Source organism: Belonocnema kinseyi, chromosome 8 (assembly GCF_010883055.1).
Source record: "Belonocnema kinseyi isolate 2016_QV_RU_SX_M_011 chromosome 8, B_treatae_v1, whole genome shotgun sequence".
NCBI lineage: Eukaryota > Metazoa > Arthropoda > Insecta > Hymenoptera > Cynipidae > Belonocnema > Belonocnema kinseyi.
Window position 1 is genome coordinate 124,091,839 of NC_046664.1, and position 15,172 is coordinate 124,107,010.

The following is a 15,172-nucleotide window of genomic DNA, read 5'->3' on the forward strand; positions in this document are numbered from 1 at the left end:
TTTCTTTTTTGCAAAGTGATCTAGTATATTTTCTTTCGATAATATCAAATTTTCAGAACTGCCTGTGATTTTTTTAAAAAGCGCCCAAGCCACCTTAAGCCATCTGTTTATTTTTTGAAAAATATATGCTGCTTGATAATTTGAATAAGAGTAATTACAAACATATCCTTAAGAACCTACAAAAAAAACCATAATTACAAAAATTAATTTTTTATTTTCAAACGCAATGAATAAGACAATTAACAATACATATAACATAATTTTGAAATGTCTATAACTCGGATTAATTTGTACTTTATTCCCTAAGCACTAAAAACTTGTGATGGAATTTACTTCACACGTAGAGGTTAAAAAATTTTCATCTTTTTACATTCTCATTTAGGGGTTAAATCTACTATGTCAAGATTCTTTTTGGTAATGTGAACAACATTCTATTGAAGTAGACTGGGAAAATATGGCCGCTCCCGCAAAACACGTTTTTTATTATTGCTTGCGATGAGCATGATAACTCCTGGAACGATTGTCTGCAATTCAAAATCCAAAAGTACAAGTATTAGACTTGCTACAGGTCTGATGGTTCCGGAAAATTAGGGAATATCAGGGAAAACATGATAGAGTTCAGGCGTTTTCGATAAAGTGAAACTATTTGTATTATTATCATTAAAAATCGCAAACTATTTAGTTGCAAATTAATCTGTGTTTGTTAAGGATTCAAATTATTTGGTTGAAAATCATTTTTTTTCGCTGAATTCAAATATTTTTCGAATAAAATTAAAATCCTTGTTGATTAAAATATCAAATATTACGTTTTTCGTTAAAAAATTATCTTCTTTAGATTAATAATTCCATTACATAGTTGAAAGTGAAACTACTTTGTTTAAAATTAATTTATTTGGTTGATGACTGATCATCTTAGTTGATAAACATTTTTTTCAACATTTAATTACTTTCTTGGAAATTAAGATTTCTAGTTGACGAATTTTCTGGGAGATTATTTAATCTTCTAGGTGACTCATTGATTTTTTAATTCAAAATTGCTTTAAAAATTCAAATATTTTATTGAAAATGCATGTATCTTGTGTAAAAATCATCTTTTTGGTTGAAAATAAGTTGTTTCTAATTTACAATTCATTTCTTTAACTAAAAATGTTACTGTTACAATTTTTTGTCAAAAATTGATCTTTTTAAATATAAATTTAATCTTTTTTGTTAAAAAATATACTATTTCGTTGAAAGTTGAATTTCATTGAATTAAAAATTCATTTTTTACTGAAAATTTAACTATTCTATTTTTAGTTGAAAATCTGTCTGCTTTAGGTGAAAATTCGTCTTTTTTGTTAGAGGCGTACTCTCAATTGTTGAAAATTGATTTTTTCGGTTACATTTTACTTTCTTTGCTAGAAAATTAAACTAAAATGCTGAAAATTTCTTTATTGCGTTTTTTTTTGTTAACAATTTATTTTACTAACTGAAAATTTAACTATTTTATGCTTGATTTAAAATTTATCTTTTCAGTTAAAAATTCATGTAATAATTATAATTTTTTAATAATTAATCATTGTATTTGAAAATAGACTGGATCTATTCCAATTTTTGTGCAAAAGTTACCTTATTCTTTGATAGAAGCGTAATCTTTTTCGTTAAAAAATTATTTCTTTTGTAGGAAATTCAAGAGTACCATTTTTTTAACAATTCATCATTTATCTGGTCGAAAAATAAATTTCCACTTAAAACAATCAATTGTCAATTAGAAATCTTAATTTTCAACAAAGTGATTAAATTTTGAAAAAAATGTTTATCTAGTCTAAAATGTTTAAATAGTCATCAACCAAATAAATTAATTTTAAACAAAGTAGTTTCACTTTCAACTATGTAATGGAATTATTAACCAAAGAAGATAATATTTTAACGAAAAACGTGATATTTGATATTTTAATCAAAAAGGATTTTAATTTTATTCAAAAAATAGTTGAATTCAGCGAAATAATTGAGAACCTGCATTGCAGTGTCGTCACGGCCACCCGAAGGCCAAGTCTATTGTCGGGAAAAGTGAGCAAAAAAATTTCGAAGGGTTCAAGATCATCAAAAGAGGTAACCGTTCTCGCCCCCGCTCCCATTGCTGCCATTAGGACTCATAATCACCGCTGCTTCCCGTATCATAGCTTAAATTTGAAAATTTACTTGTTTAAAGCTTCAAAAGAGGCCCTAAATATTATTATTCTGACCTACAAAATGGAAAATGTATTGTATGAAAATGGAGGAACACTTGCAAGAAGTTTCATCTCAAAACCATCCCCTTAAACATATCAAATACTACACTGAAGTTAAGCTCATTTTATACTGATAGTTTGTCATGCAAATGACTTAGTCGTTTTTTTTTTGTTAACAGGAATCTGCATTTCCTCCAGTACAAATCGCCTGATATATCTCCGACGTTTTTTCCAGGATATTTGAGATTTTATTTTATTTGTTCAGAAATAAAAGAATTGTACAGCTAATTCAATTTCATAGCGCAGCCGTTGATAATAGGTCCACAATAGATATAACCTTTTTTGTGCACTATAAAATTATGAATATTTTTTCACATCACCATATTCCACCTAAAATCAACCGTTCTCGAGTAATTTTTAAAAACATGTTATTACTTAACACTTTCCACAATTTCGGAACTTTGCCGTACACGTATGTTTGGGGACTTTTTACAATATCTTTATAAAGCCATTGCCAACGTACCTGTGAAAAAAATGCTACTTTTGCTATTTTTTTTTTTTTTTTGAGTGATATTTGTTCCCCGTTGACTGGACTAAATGGACGGACAATGTTATATGGTCAAAATTTAGTGAACCAGAAAGTTTTTTTACATGTAGTCCAGACGCCATACGCAGTCCTGTCGGATCTTATATGTCGCCAAAATATTTTGAGTGATTCGTATGCAGAATGATCACCTAATTCCGAATCGGTGTGGTACGTCTTCGGCAGATTGTGCGTTCTCGAGATATTCGCAATTAATCAATTTTTTAATTATTCCCGATTAATGATTTTCCATTAAACATATTTCAATTTTTTTCTGCACTTTATTGGCTCATTACAGGACGAATAAAAAACGTTGAAACATATTTGCCCTCCGACGAATATTTATTGCACAATAGCAACTAATAGGCGAAAAAATTGGAAAAAAATGCTATCTGCCATATCTTCAAGAATATGGTCTAAAAGAGAAATATTATTTTAATTTATAAAAATAACAACTAAAATACACACTTTTCATAATAAAAACTATTTCTCTAAAGTTAATACTTTCCTGGCAAAATTGAGTTTTACTGGGTGAAATTCTGCGGTGTCATAATAAATAGTAATTTTTAGTAAATTAAATTCATGTTAGAGACAATATTTTTGCTCAAATATATTGTTGCTGTTCCCAGACACAAAGTTCCTGTGAAATTATAGTGAAATTGTTTAAATTTAAGCAACGACGCATGAATAATCAATTATGGGGTTTCAAATACTAACAACTTTTCTACAAAAAGTTATAAATGTTTTAAATTTAGCATGATAATTCTCTAAAGCACCACTAAAACAAGGATGTTAAGAAAAAATTGTTTATACAAACATTGTAACCTGTAGAACTATCTAAATTCCAATTATTTATCTACTGTTCCATATGCAGTGGAAACTTGGCACGAAGCTTAAACAATCTTAAATATTATTTAAAATTCAGTCATATAATTCAAATTTCTTAATTTTTATTCATTTAGTAGTTATGAACTTCCCTTTTTTTAAGAATTCGACAATGGGCTCGATAAGTGACATTGTAAACTCGGAAGCGCTCATCTGGCCGGCTGGTTCGGACCCCATAGGCGTGTAAATAGAAAATGCTAACAGAAGGGTCCATGGGTCCATTCGGCACTATGAAACTACTTTGCTGTTATAAGAAATAAGAAATTAATTAATTTCTACAAAAATAATTTTCTTTTATTTCCTTGAAAAACTAGGATCAGAATAAAATTAAATAAGGGTGAAAATTATTTTCAGTTTTTAATATTTTACAGAAAACTTAGAGTGAAGTTTACTTTTGGAACTAGCAAACGTTTCAGAAATAAAAAATAAAAAATAAAGTAATGGGAAACTTACTTCGAAATTAGATGTTTCTTCGAATCATTCAGATATTCAACTATTTTTTCTTCTACTTAGGAATGTCTCACTTTTTTTAATTTTCATTTTCATGCCGAAGTCTCGGTATATTTTTGCAGATTTCAAATTAAAAATTTAGAAGCTGTTTAAGAATTATGAAAGGCTTCAAAAGGATAAAAACATTTTCTTAAGATTCTTCGGAAAATAAAAAATGATTCTTCATTTTTTTGTCATTCTTTTAAGAGAATATTTAAAAGGATTTTCAAAGATTTCCAAAATTCTAAAAAATAATGTGGAATATTTGAAGGATTTTTTTACATTTATAAAATTTACTCTGAATTGTAAGAACAATTAAAAAATATCTTTTTAAATGAATCAAATTTTGCTTGTCATGTTCAAAAAATTTTGGCAACTTAAAAAAATTCCTTTAAAATATTCCAGATTCTGTTTTGAAAATTGTGAAAATCTTCGAAAATATTTTTTAACATAAGAAACCATTTTACATTTTCCTTGGAATGTTCAAAAAATGTTTTTTTATTTTATTTTGAAGCCTTTTAGAATTCTTAAAAAGCTTCTAACATTTGTATTTGAAATTTGCACAAAAAAAACATCATGTATTAAATGAAGCTGCAGCAAATGCTCGAAAATTTCGATACTAATAGGCGAATGTTGTCAGAACATACAACTCGTTTAAATTATTTAAAACAATTTTAAATTTTACATCAATTTTGAAACTTTTTAAAACTTAAAGTGACTCAAGTTTTTCCTATAAATAATAAGCAGGCTTTTCTAAAAATTGTATGAAAAAAGTTATTAGTTTTGAAAGATATTTATAAATTCTGAAAAAATTAATTAAAAATTTGAAAAAGTTTAAATTAAATTCTAGATTTCTCTGGATTTTGAAACAAAATGTTTACGGTTTTCAAGAATGTTTTGAAGTCTTTAAAATAATTTAACTTCTAATTTTAGAAGTGTTGAGTTAAATAATGTTAATTTTTTATTTTTTAATATTTCTAACTTAAACTTTCTTTAAAAAATCTAATTTTGAAAATCTGAACGTTCATTGATTGAATGTTCAACTTAAAACAGTGAAAATGAAAACGCCGATTTATATTTTTGGAACGGAATTTGAATCTTTGAACTGTATAGTTTATAAAAGATAAAAATTCTAAATTTTGCAGTATATCTGCACTTCATTTTAAATTGTTTAATTGAAAAGTGTTAGTACCTAACTTCCATTTTATACGTGCAAATTATTGAGCATTTGAGTATAACATTTTTTTATTTAAAAACAGAAAAAGCAAGAGTTCCACTTTGAGTGGTTTCATTTGTAATATATTTTTTATTACTTCAAATGGAATTTTTTTAGCTTTGGACATGAAATTTGTTTCATAATATTTCATAATATCAATCTTATAAATGAAGAATAATTCAGTGCATAATATTGTGGCTGAGTTGGCCCCCAACCCTTGCTCAGTATCTACGACGATTGGACGCCAATGGTTTTTGACCTGGCCGGTCGTTAGCAAGATTCCCAGTTTACGCCATCACTTATAGCCCCATTGTCAAACTCTCCCAAAAAAGGAAAGTTGATAACTATTAAATAAATAAAAATTAAGAAATTTAAATTCTATGACTGAATTTTAAATAGTATTTAAGATTGTTTAAGCTTCGTGCCAAGTTCCCACTGCATATAGAACTATAGATAAATAATTGAAATTTAGATTGTTCTACAGATCACAATTTTTGTATAAACAATTTTTTCTTAACAGCATTGTTTTGCTGGTACTTAAGAGAATTATCATGCTAAATTTCAAACATTTATAACTTTTTGTAGAAAAGTTGTTAGTATTTGAAACCCCGTAATTGATTATTCATGCGTCGTTGCTTAAATTTAAACAATTTCAGCCATAATTTCACAGGTACTTTGTGTCTGGGAACAGCAACAATATATTTGAGCAAAAATATTGTCTCTAACATGAATTTAATTTACTGAAAATTACTATTTATTATCACACCGCAGAATTTTACCCAATAAAACTCGATTTTTCCAGGAAAGTGTTAACTTTAGAGATATAGTTTTTATTATAAAAAGTGTGTATTTTAGCTGTTATTTTCATAAATTAAAAAAATATTTCTCTTTTAGATAATATTTTTGAAGATATGGCAGATAGAATTTTTTTCCAATTTTTTCGCCTATTAGTTGCTATTGTGCAATAAATATTCTTCGGAGGGCAAATATGTTTCAACGTTTTTTATTCGTCCTGTAATGAGCTAATAAAGTGCAGAAAAAAATCGAAATAAGTTTAATGGAAAATCATTAATCGGGAGTAATTAAAAAATTGATGTAATTGCGAATACTCGAGAACGCACAATCTGCCGAAGACGTACCACACCGATTCGAAAACAGGTAATCATTCTGAATACGAATCACTCAAAATATTTTGACATGTAAGATCCGCCAGGACTGGGTATGGCGTCTGGACTAATGGTCGAACGGTCCTTCCAAAATTTTTCAGACATGGTTAAAAATACTCTTATTTTATCGCCAGTCTGACTTTTATAAGAACATCAGACTCACTATCAGTGATAACTAAGTTATCCTTTTCGGCAAGTATATTGACAGGTATATTGAGTTTCGGATGATTTTCATTCGCGTGCTCTGAAATTCAATTTGTGCTGACAGTTTTAGAATGAGGAGCCAAGAGAGCAGCTGAAAGTATACAATATGGCGTCGATAGCGCTGGATAGTATCGATCAACACTGAGCTCATGGTAGTTGTTTCGTCAACGTTTCCCATTTTGATATATGTACTCAGATCTGTAACGGATTTTTATTAGAAATCGAATAAACGTACACATGTGATAAAAAAAATATATGAAAAAGGATTGAAGATTCACGTTCTGTACCTGGTAGCTTGTAATTGATATAAGTGCCTTGTTTAGTGTCATTAAGTTCTTTTTTCCTTCTGCTAATCTCATCGACTTGGAGGATAAAACAACTTGATTTATTAGGCAGAATGAATAATTTATTCAATGCCCACATTAAAAAAAAATTATTCCTAAAATTATTCATTTTTTAATTATATATTAATTTCATGTTCCTAATAACTGAACGATAGCGCATAAATGTTATGAACTTCTACAATCAGCTAAATTAAATTAAACTATAAGTTTCATTTCAAATGCACGCTTTGACGGAAAGTCAACAATCTTTCTGTCTTAAATTAACCTATAAAGTGCATTTTACGTACACAAAGCAGTTGACTTTCAACCGAGCGCGTTATTCAAAGTCATGTTATCATCATCAGTTGACTTTCAATTGGAGAATGATCCTTTTGGTTACATCTGAAATTCAACCACCTTTTCCTACTGAAATTCAGATTTTTTTTATTACTGTGTAGCATAACGGACTCGTAGACCGGGTGGTGCTTTCTGTTCAAAAAAAAGTTTTTACCCACGATTTTCGTGTAAAGTGAGTGCAAATATTGAAGATAATTGAAAATATCTTATTCTGTAAGTACCTATTTTAAATACGTAATTGTGATGTTAATTTTTTCCATAAGTTGTGTGAGATTTAAGATATTTAATTCTAATCTTTTTGAGGTTAATGTTAGTTTGAAGTAGACTACATAATTATTTCAGTAATCACTGTTTATCCCAGCATTAATCGATTTAGGATAAACTTGAATTGTATTTATTAATTTAAAACTAAATGTCTACTTCTTAGTTCTGACATTCACTCCTGAGATTCATTAAAGGACACATGGCAAGAGCAGGGTCGCTCTCGTGCTCCTATATGCAGTTAATGGAGAGCTGGAACAACAGTGAAAATATAATCAATATTTTTATAGGGAATTAATGATTATTAAATAATTATGTTTATACCTGTTTTAATTACCAGTTCCATTCCTGAACTGTTTAATTCAATATTTATTTAGTTTGGTCGAAAATTATTCTTTTTTGGTACACAGAAAAAAAGTCTTACTTCTATGATGGTCTTGTTTTTATTTTTTCCTTAAATCAAGCTGATGGCTAAAATTTAACAATAATTATGTCTTAAAAAGAGTCATTAAGGGTCTTCAGTTTAAAACAAAACACAATTATGGCTAACCCTTAGTCGTTTGTACTCAAAACAAGCCCCATTTAGTCTTCGACCTGATGCAGCAAGATTTGGGCTCTAAATAAGAAGGCAATGAAGCTCGCTTTAGCCCTCATGGTCTATATTTTAGACCTCTGAACAGCTAGAGCTAAGTTCAAAGAATTGTGACGTCACAGAAGCTGAGCGAGTCCATCGAAATGCGCCATATAGTCGTCGCACCTGTTACTTAATTGTTTGAGTAGAGACCGAGTGAATAACTAACCCAGAGTGAATAGCTAACTGGATCACGAAATAACCTACAGACGCGCATCTTTACGTATTTGGAAGGAGATAGTGTCAAAGAAGGACTTGCCTTGAACAAAATGTCCAATATTGAAGCAGACACTCAATTTTTTATGACGTTCAGGGAGCGTGTCTGTCAAATTGATGAGAAAGGCTTCCATAGCTGCGCACAATGGTCATAATTACATGAAGTCTAAATATAATAATATATCCAATAATCAGGATATATCAAAGAAAAGTTTCTTTTATTTCGAAGAAACTGTTTTCCAGGCGTTAATTTATTTATCATACAGGCTTTATTATGTTATATTTAGAACTTCTATTAAATTTATAAAGTGACTTGATGTAAGTCCACGGACTGACTACATACTACTTTTAAGATTATGCAGCTACTTCATGTTAGCCTACCGTCTAGCTAACAACTAGTTTCTAAACCACGCAGTGGCTTGTTGTTAGTCCATACTAGTAGTCTTGCGCGCGCCACGGCGCGCGCCTATTTATCTTTTTATTTAAAAAAATAAATGAAAAGCCTATCTGATCTATGTTATACATATTTAATGAATGTTACAAAATATTAGTATGAAATAATAAAAGACATCAAGGGATGAGTTCTGTATCTGAAACTGTAATTAGTCTTTTATAATAGGATTTCAACGAATTCTTTATTTTTAGGTAGAAAATGAACTATTTAATTCCAAATGAGCTTTTTTTTATTAAATATTAATTTACATATAATATTGATGAATAGCATTTACTACGATTTTGTAGCTTACGTTGATGATAATCATATTCTTTAAATAATTGACTTTGCATTTTTACACCACAATTTTGATAAATCAATTCAGTAAAATTTTTGAACGCGCATTGTAATAATCAACAATGACCTTATATGTTGAAAAACACATGTAATAAGCTTGTTGCCACTTGGTAAACTCTTCCCTTAAAATCTTAGTTAAGTCTCCGCAACATTAGTTCATGCGTTCTATGTCATAAAATTTTTAGTAATAACTGTTTAATTATTCCAATTTATACCAAATCATTAGACTACTACCAAATCTTTCCCCTGGACTTATCACATTAAAGTTTATGAAAAACATAAATATTTTGTTTAAAATTAAAATAATAATTATTATATTTAAAATTACATAGAAATTAATGAAATATTGTATTCAAAATAACACTTTCAACAAATAACTACATGAAAAATTATCATGTGCGTTGAAGGTGTTGTAAAAATTTTTGTTGGTGGTAGATGGAGGGTCAAGGTGTTATAACTGTTTTACAGGAAATAGTCTTTTGACTTAAAAGTTTAAGAAGTGGGACAAATTTCTTAATTTACTAGCCGACAATTCTTTATTTGTTTAAAATTCATCTTTCTCGTTGAAAAATTCACAATTTTAGTTAAAAATTCATCTCTTTGGTTAAAAAATTTACTATTTTTTTTAGTTCTTTTTTTCGGAAATAAATTAATTGTCTGTGTAAAAAAGTAACTTTGCTACTTTTGATTTAAATTCGAATTTTTTATAGAAAATAAATCTTTATGATTGAAAATTCGTTTCCCTATTTTACAAAGCATCTCTTAGCAGCATCTGCATTCGTTGAAATATCAAATATTATATTTTCTATTTAAAATTCATATTTGCAGTTCAAAATGTCAACTACTTTGTTAAAAATTTACATGCTGGTTCGAAAATTCAACTCTGGTTAAAAATTTCAATATTTTGTTGAAAATCTTTTCTGTTTATTTTAGGATATCCACCACTAAGTTTTTATTGAGAATTCTTTTTTTTAATGCAACTCTTTTTGTTTAAAGATTAATCTTTTTTGTTTGAAAATTTGGCCACTCAGTTTAAAATTTATATTTGTAGGTTGAAAATTGAACTATTTGGTTAAAAGTCAAACTATTCAGTGTTAAATGCAAATCATTCATTAAAAAGACAAATTTTTAACAAAACCGTTTACACTGAAAATGAAAAAGTTTAATTTTCAATTTTAAAAAATTAACGAATTGGCAATCAAATAGTTACTTTTTCATTCAAAAATATAACATTTTAAGAAAATGGTTAAACTTTTAAATAAGTAGATAAATTTTCAACCAAAAACTAAAAAATATGATTATTCTAAAACAACAACAGCTGAATTGAATAAAAAAATTCACTTCAAGAACATTTTAAAATTTTTAACCAGAGATACATTTTTAACTAAAATAATGAATCTTCTACAAAAAAAATTAATTTGTAATAGGTCGTTCAACCTTAAAACAATTAGAGAAATGTTCAACAAAAAAGATTATTTCTCAACCAAAGATAGAAAGAATTTTCAACTAAAATGATGAATCTTCAACCCAAAAAAGGTCCATTTTTACTCATTTAGTTTAACATATTACAAAGTAGTCGAATGCAAACAAAAAACACAAATTTTAAACCAAATAATTGAGTCCTCAACAAAGGAGCTTTAACAAAAGATAATTCACAACTACCAAATTATAGTTGTAGATGTATATATGCATATTTTATCGAGCGCAAAGCTCTAGAACGAACAAACAAAAAGGAAAAATATCTACAAAATTGTTGAATTTTCAACCCAAAAAGGGAAGTTTTAAAAAGCAGTTGAATTTTCAACTTAAATGGATACATTTTCATTGTGTTCATGTTCAGTAAGAAAATCAAGTTTCTACACAAAGAGATAAGTTTTTAACCAAGAAACAATTTTAGTCATGACATAAAAAAAATACATCTAAATTTTTGAACATTTTCAACAAAAAATTTTTTAAAAACTGTTCCCTCATAGTTTAAAAATCAAGTAATTGGTTCAAAATTTGTCTTTTTTGTAAAAAATTAATCTTATTGGTTAAAAATTAATCTTTTGAACATAGAATTTTTTTATGACGAAAAAATAGTATTCTTAAAATTGAATCTAAAAACAATAAAATTTCCTTTCTGATCGATTTAAAGACTTGAATTGCAGAATCTACCTAATGGTAAATGGATTCGATCTTCTTTGAAATAATTTTTATAACAATTTTTTTTGTTGAAAATTAATTTTTTTAAACAGAAACTTAAACTATGACATTTTTGGTGAAAAAGTAATTTTTTAAATTAAAGTTTAATATTTCTAGTTAAAAATCTAATTAATTGTTTAAAAATTAATTCTTTAAAAAATTAATCCTTTTTGTTTAAAATCGACCTTTTTTCGTTAAAGATTGAACAATTTGGAAATAAATTTATCTGTTTTGATGCAGTATTTAGAAATTCAGGATTTGTTGAAAATTCGTTATTTTTGATAGAAAAATAAACTTCTTAATTGAAATTTCATCTTTGTTTCGAGGATTCTATTATTACATGAAAAATTTGTTTTTTGGTAAAAAAAAAACTAATTTCTTTAAGACAAAAGTCGATTATACCATTTTTGATAGAAAAATGATATTTAAAAAAATTGATCTTTTTTTTGTTAAAAATATAATTTTTTTATACCGTCTCTTTAAACAGGGAAATTAATCTTCGTGATTGAAAATTCATGTTCTTCAATGAGGGTTCAATTATTATTTTTTTGAAAATTCCTTCCTAGTAAGTCAAAAATTGATTTATGTAAAATAAAATTGGATTATATCCAATTGAATTGAGAATTGATATTTGAAATTAGAAATTATTCTTTTTTAGTTGAAAATTCAACCCTTTGGTTTGAAAATGTACATATTTCGATGAAAATTCGTTATTGCGGTAGGAAATTAGTCTTCTCGTTTGAAAATTCATCTTTGTAATTAGGAACAAAACTATTAAGTTTCACATTCTTTTTTTTGTTAAAAATTTAATTCTACAACTAAAAATTAACTCTCCCACTTTTGGTAAAAAATTGAAATATTGAATTGCAAATTGATATTTTTGTGTTAAATAATCAATTATTGGTTTCAAACACCGTCTTTTTTTTATATAAAATTAATCTTCTTGGTTGAAAATTCATCTGTTTGTTTGAAACTTCAACTATGTATTAATGTCTTGAAGGAAAATTTTCATTATACCATTGTTGGTTAAAAACTAATCGTCTTTTTTAGAGCATTAATTTTATGGGTAAAAAATTAATCTGTTTTATACAATTTTTAACATAGATGTCCAAATTCGACTTTTTCGATTAAAAGTCGTTTCATTAAATAAAAAATTGATGACAAAACTTTTTCGATTACATTGGTATTGTTTTCTCATCAATTGCACTTCTTTAAAATAAAATAATGTTTTAAGATTACTGCAAAAATTATTAATAGTTCTTAATAAAATTAAACAAAAATTTAAATCTTAAAATAAGTGATTTTCATTTTTTATTCGTTCACAACTAAGATATTAATCAAAAATACTGCTTCCAATTGTAAAACTGCGTATTTACAAGATATTGTGTACTTTTCATAGATTTAATAAAATTCTCTGATATAGGCCACTATGGTTTCTACTGTTTGGTGTCAAATTCATCTGTTTTAGTTAAAATTTGAAATAATCTGTTTAAAATTTCATTTTTTTGATTGAATATTAACTTTTATAAATTAAAAACTGCATTATTCTATTTTTGTTTAAAATTTGATATTTTTTATTGAACCTTGATCTTTTTTAGTTAATAGTGGAATTATTTGTTTGAAAATTTATGCATTTTGTTGAAAATTTGTGTTTTTTGTTAGAAATATAAAACTACTTCCTTGAAAATTCATCTTTTTAATTAAGAATTCAACCATTTTGTTGGAAGTTCCTTTAAAGTTAGTCCAAAATTAATTTATGTAAGATAAAATTGGATTATATCATTTTTTCTCGTTTGAAAATTCATCTATGTGATTGAGAACAAAACTATTAAGTTGCACATTTCGGTTTTTTTTTTTTTGGTAAAAAAATTAAATTCTCTACCTGAAAATTTAACTATCTCGCTTTTGGTGGAACACTGAAATTTGGAATTAAAAATGAATATTTTTGAGTTGAAAATTCAATTATTTGTTTCAAACATCGTCCTTTTTATATAAAATTAATCTTCTTGGTTGAAAATACATCTGTTTGCTGAAAGATCAACTATGTATGTATCATGAAATGCATCTATTTCAGTAAAATTTTAATTAATTTTTTTTGAAATTTAATTGTTTGCTGTTAAATATTAATTCTTTTAACTAAAAAGAAATTATCCTATTTCTGGTTTTATATCATTATATTTTTAATTAAAAATTTATCTTTCTTGTTGAAAACTCCATTATTTGTTTGAAAACTGATATTTTTGGCAAGGGTTCAACTATTTCGTTAAAAATTGATTAAAAATTCAACTGGACAATTTCAGGATGAAAAATTATATTTTAAATTAAAAATTAATTTTTTCATTTGAAAATTCGTTTTTCTGGTAGAAAATTACTTTTCTTTGTTAAAATCTTATCTTGTTTATTTAGAATTGAACTATTTTCTTTATTTTTTTTTGTTTGTTAAAAAATAATGTCTAAGGAAAATTTTAAATATATCATTGTTGGTTGGAAAATAATCGTTTTTTTTGTAGATAATTAATGTTGTGGGTAAAAAATTAATCTGTTTTTGATTACTCTTAGCATAGATGTCCAAATTCGATTATTTTGTCTTAGATTTGAAAAAATTTCTTGCATAATCTACTATAAAACAATTTTAATCACTGAGACATTCTGCTAAATAATGTGTAGAACCTACCTGATTTTAAGTGAATTCTATTTTATTTTAAATACTTTTGATAACATTGTTCTTGAATTGAAAATTAATTGAGTTGAAAATTCTATTATTTGCTTAAAATCATTTTTTTAAATAGAAAATTAAACTTTGTGTTTGAAATATCATCTTTTTTGTTAAAACTTTTACTATTTGGTATCAAGTTAATCTCTTTTAATTAAAATTTGAAATAATCTGTAAAAAAGTTCATTTTTTTGATCGAATATTAACTTTTATAAACTACAAACTGAATTATTCTATTTTTGTTTAAAATTTGATATTTTTTTGTTGAAACTTCATCTTTTTAGTTAAAAATTATTTTATGGCTGAAAAATTAATCTGCTTTTTATTATGCTTAACATAGATGCCCAAATTCGACTTTTTTTGTCTCAGATCGGAAAAAAAAACTTCTCGCGCAATTTACTATGAAAGAATTTTAATCGCTGAGAGAATCTGCTAAATAATGTGTAGAACCTGCCTGGTTATAAGTAAATCCTATTTTATTCTAAATTCTTTTTATAATATTGTTCTTGCATTGAAAATTAATTTAGTTGATAATTCTATTATTTGTTAAAAAAAATTTTGTTTAAATAAAAATTAATCGTTGTGATTAAAAATTCATCTTTTTTGTCGAAACTTTTACTATTTGCTGTCAAATTCGCCTGTTTTGGTTAAAATTTTAAATAACCTGTAAAAAAATTCATTTTTTTATTGAATATTAAGTTTTATATACTAATAACTGAATTATTCTCTTTTTGTTTAAAATTTGATATTTTTTATTGAAACTTGATTTTTTTTAGTTAAAAATGGAATTATTTGTTTGAAAAGTCCCGTATATTGTTGAAAATTTGTATTTTTTGTTAAAAATACAGTCTGTCAAGTTAAAGCGAGGGTGGCTTTACTCGCAGTCGGTAAGGTGTATCGACATGATTTTGGTGTCAAAATATTAAGAAGAGCTCCCTCTTTCA

At 26.4% G+C, this 15,172-nt stretch overlaps 1 protein-coding gene across 1 annotated transcript in view; it reads left to right on the forward strand.

Annotated features, from left to right (window-relative positions):
* Positions 1-15,172, forward strand: part of LOC117178969 — a 159,150-nt gene that overhangs the window by 119,874 nt on the left and 24,104 nt on the right. The gene's annotated exons all lie outside the window — the stretch shown is intronic.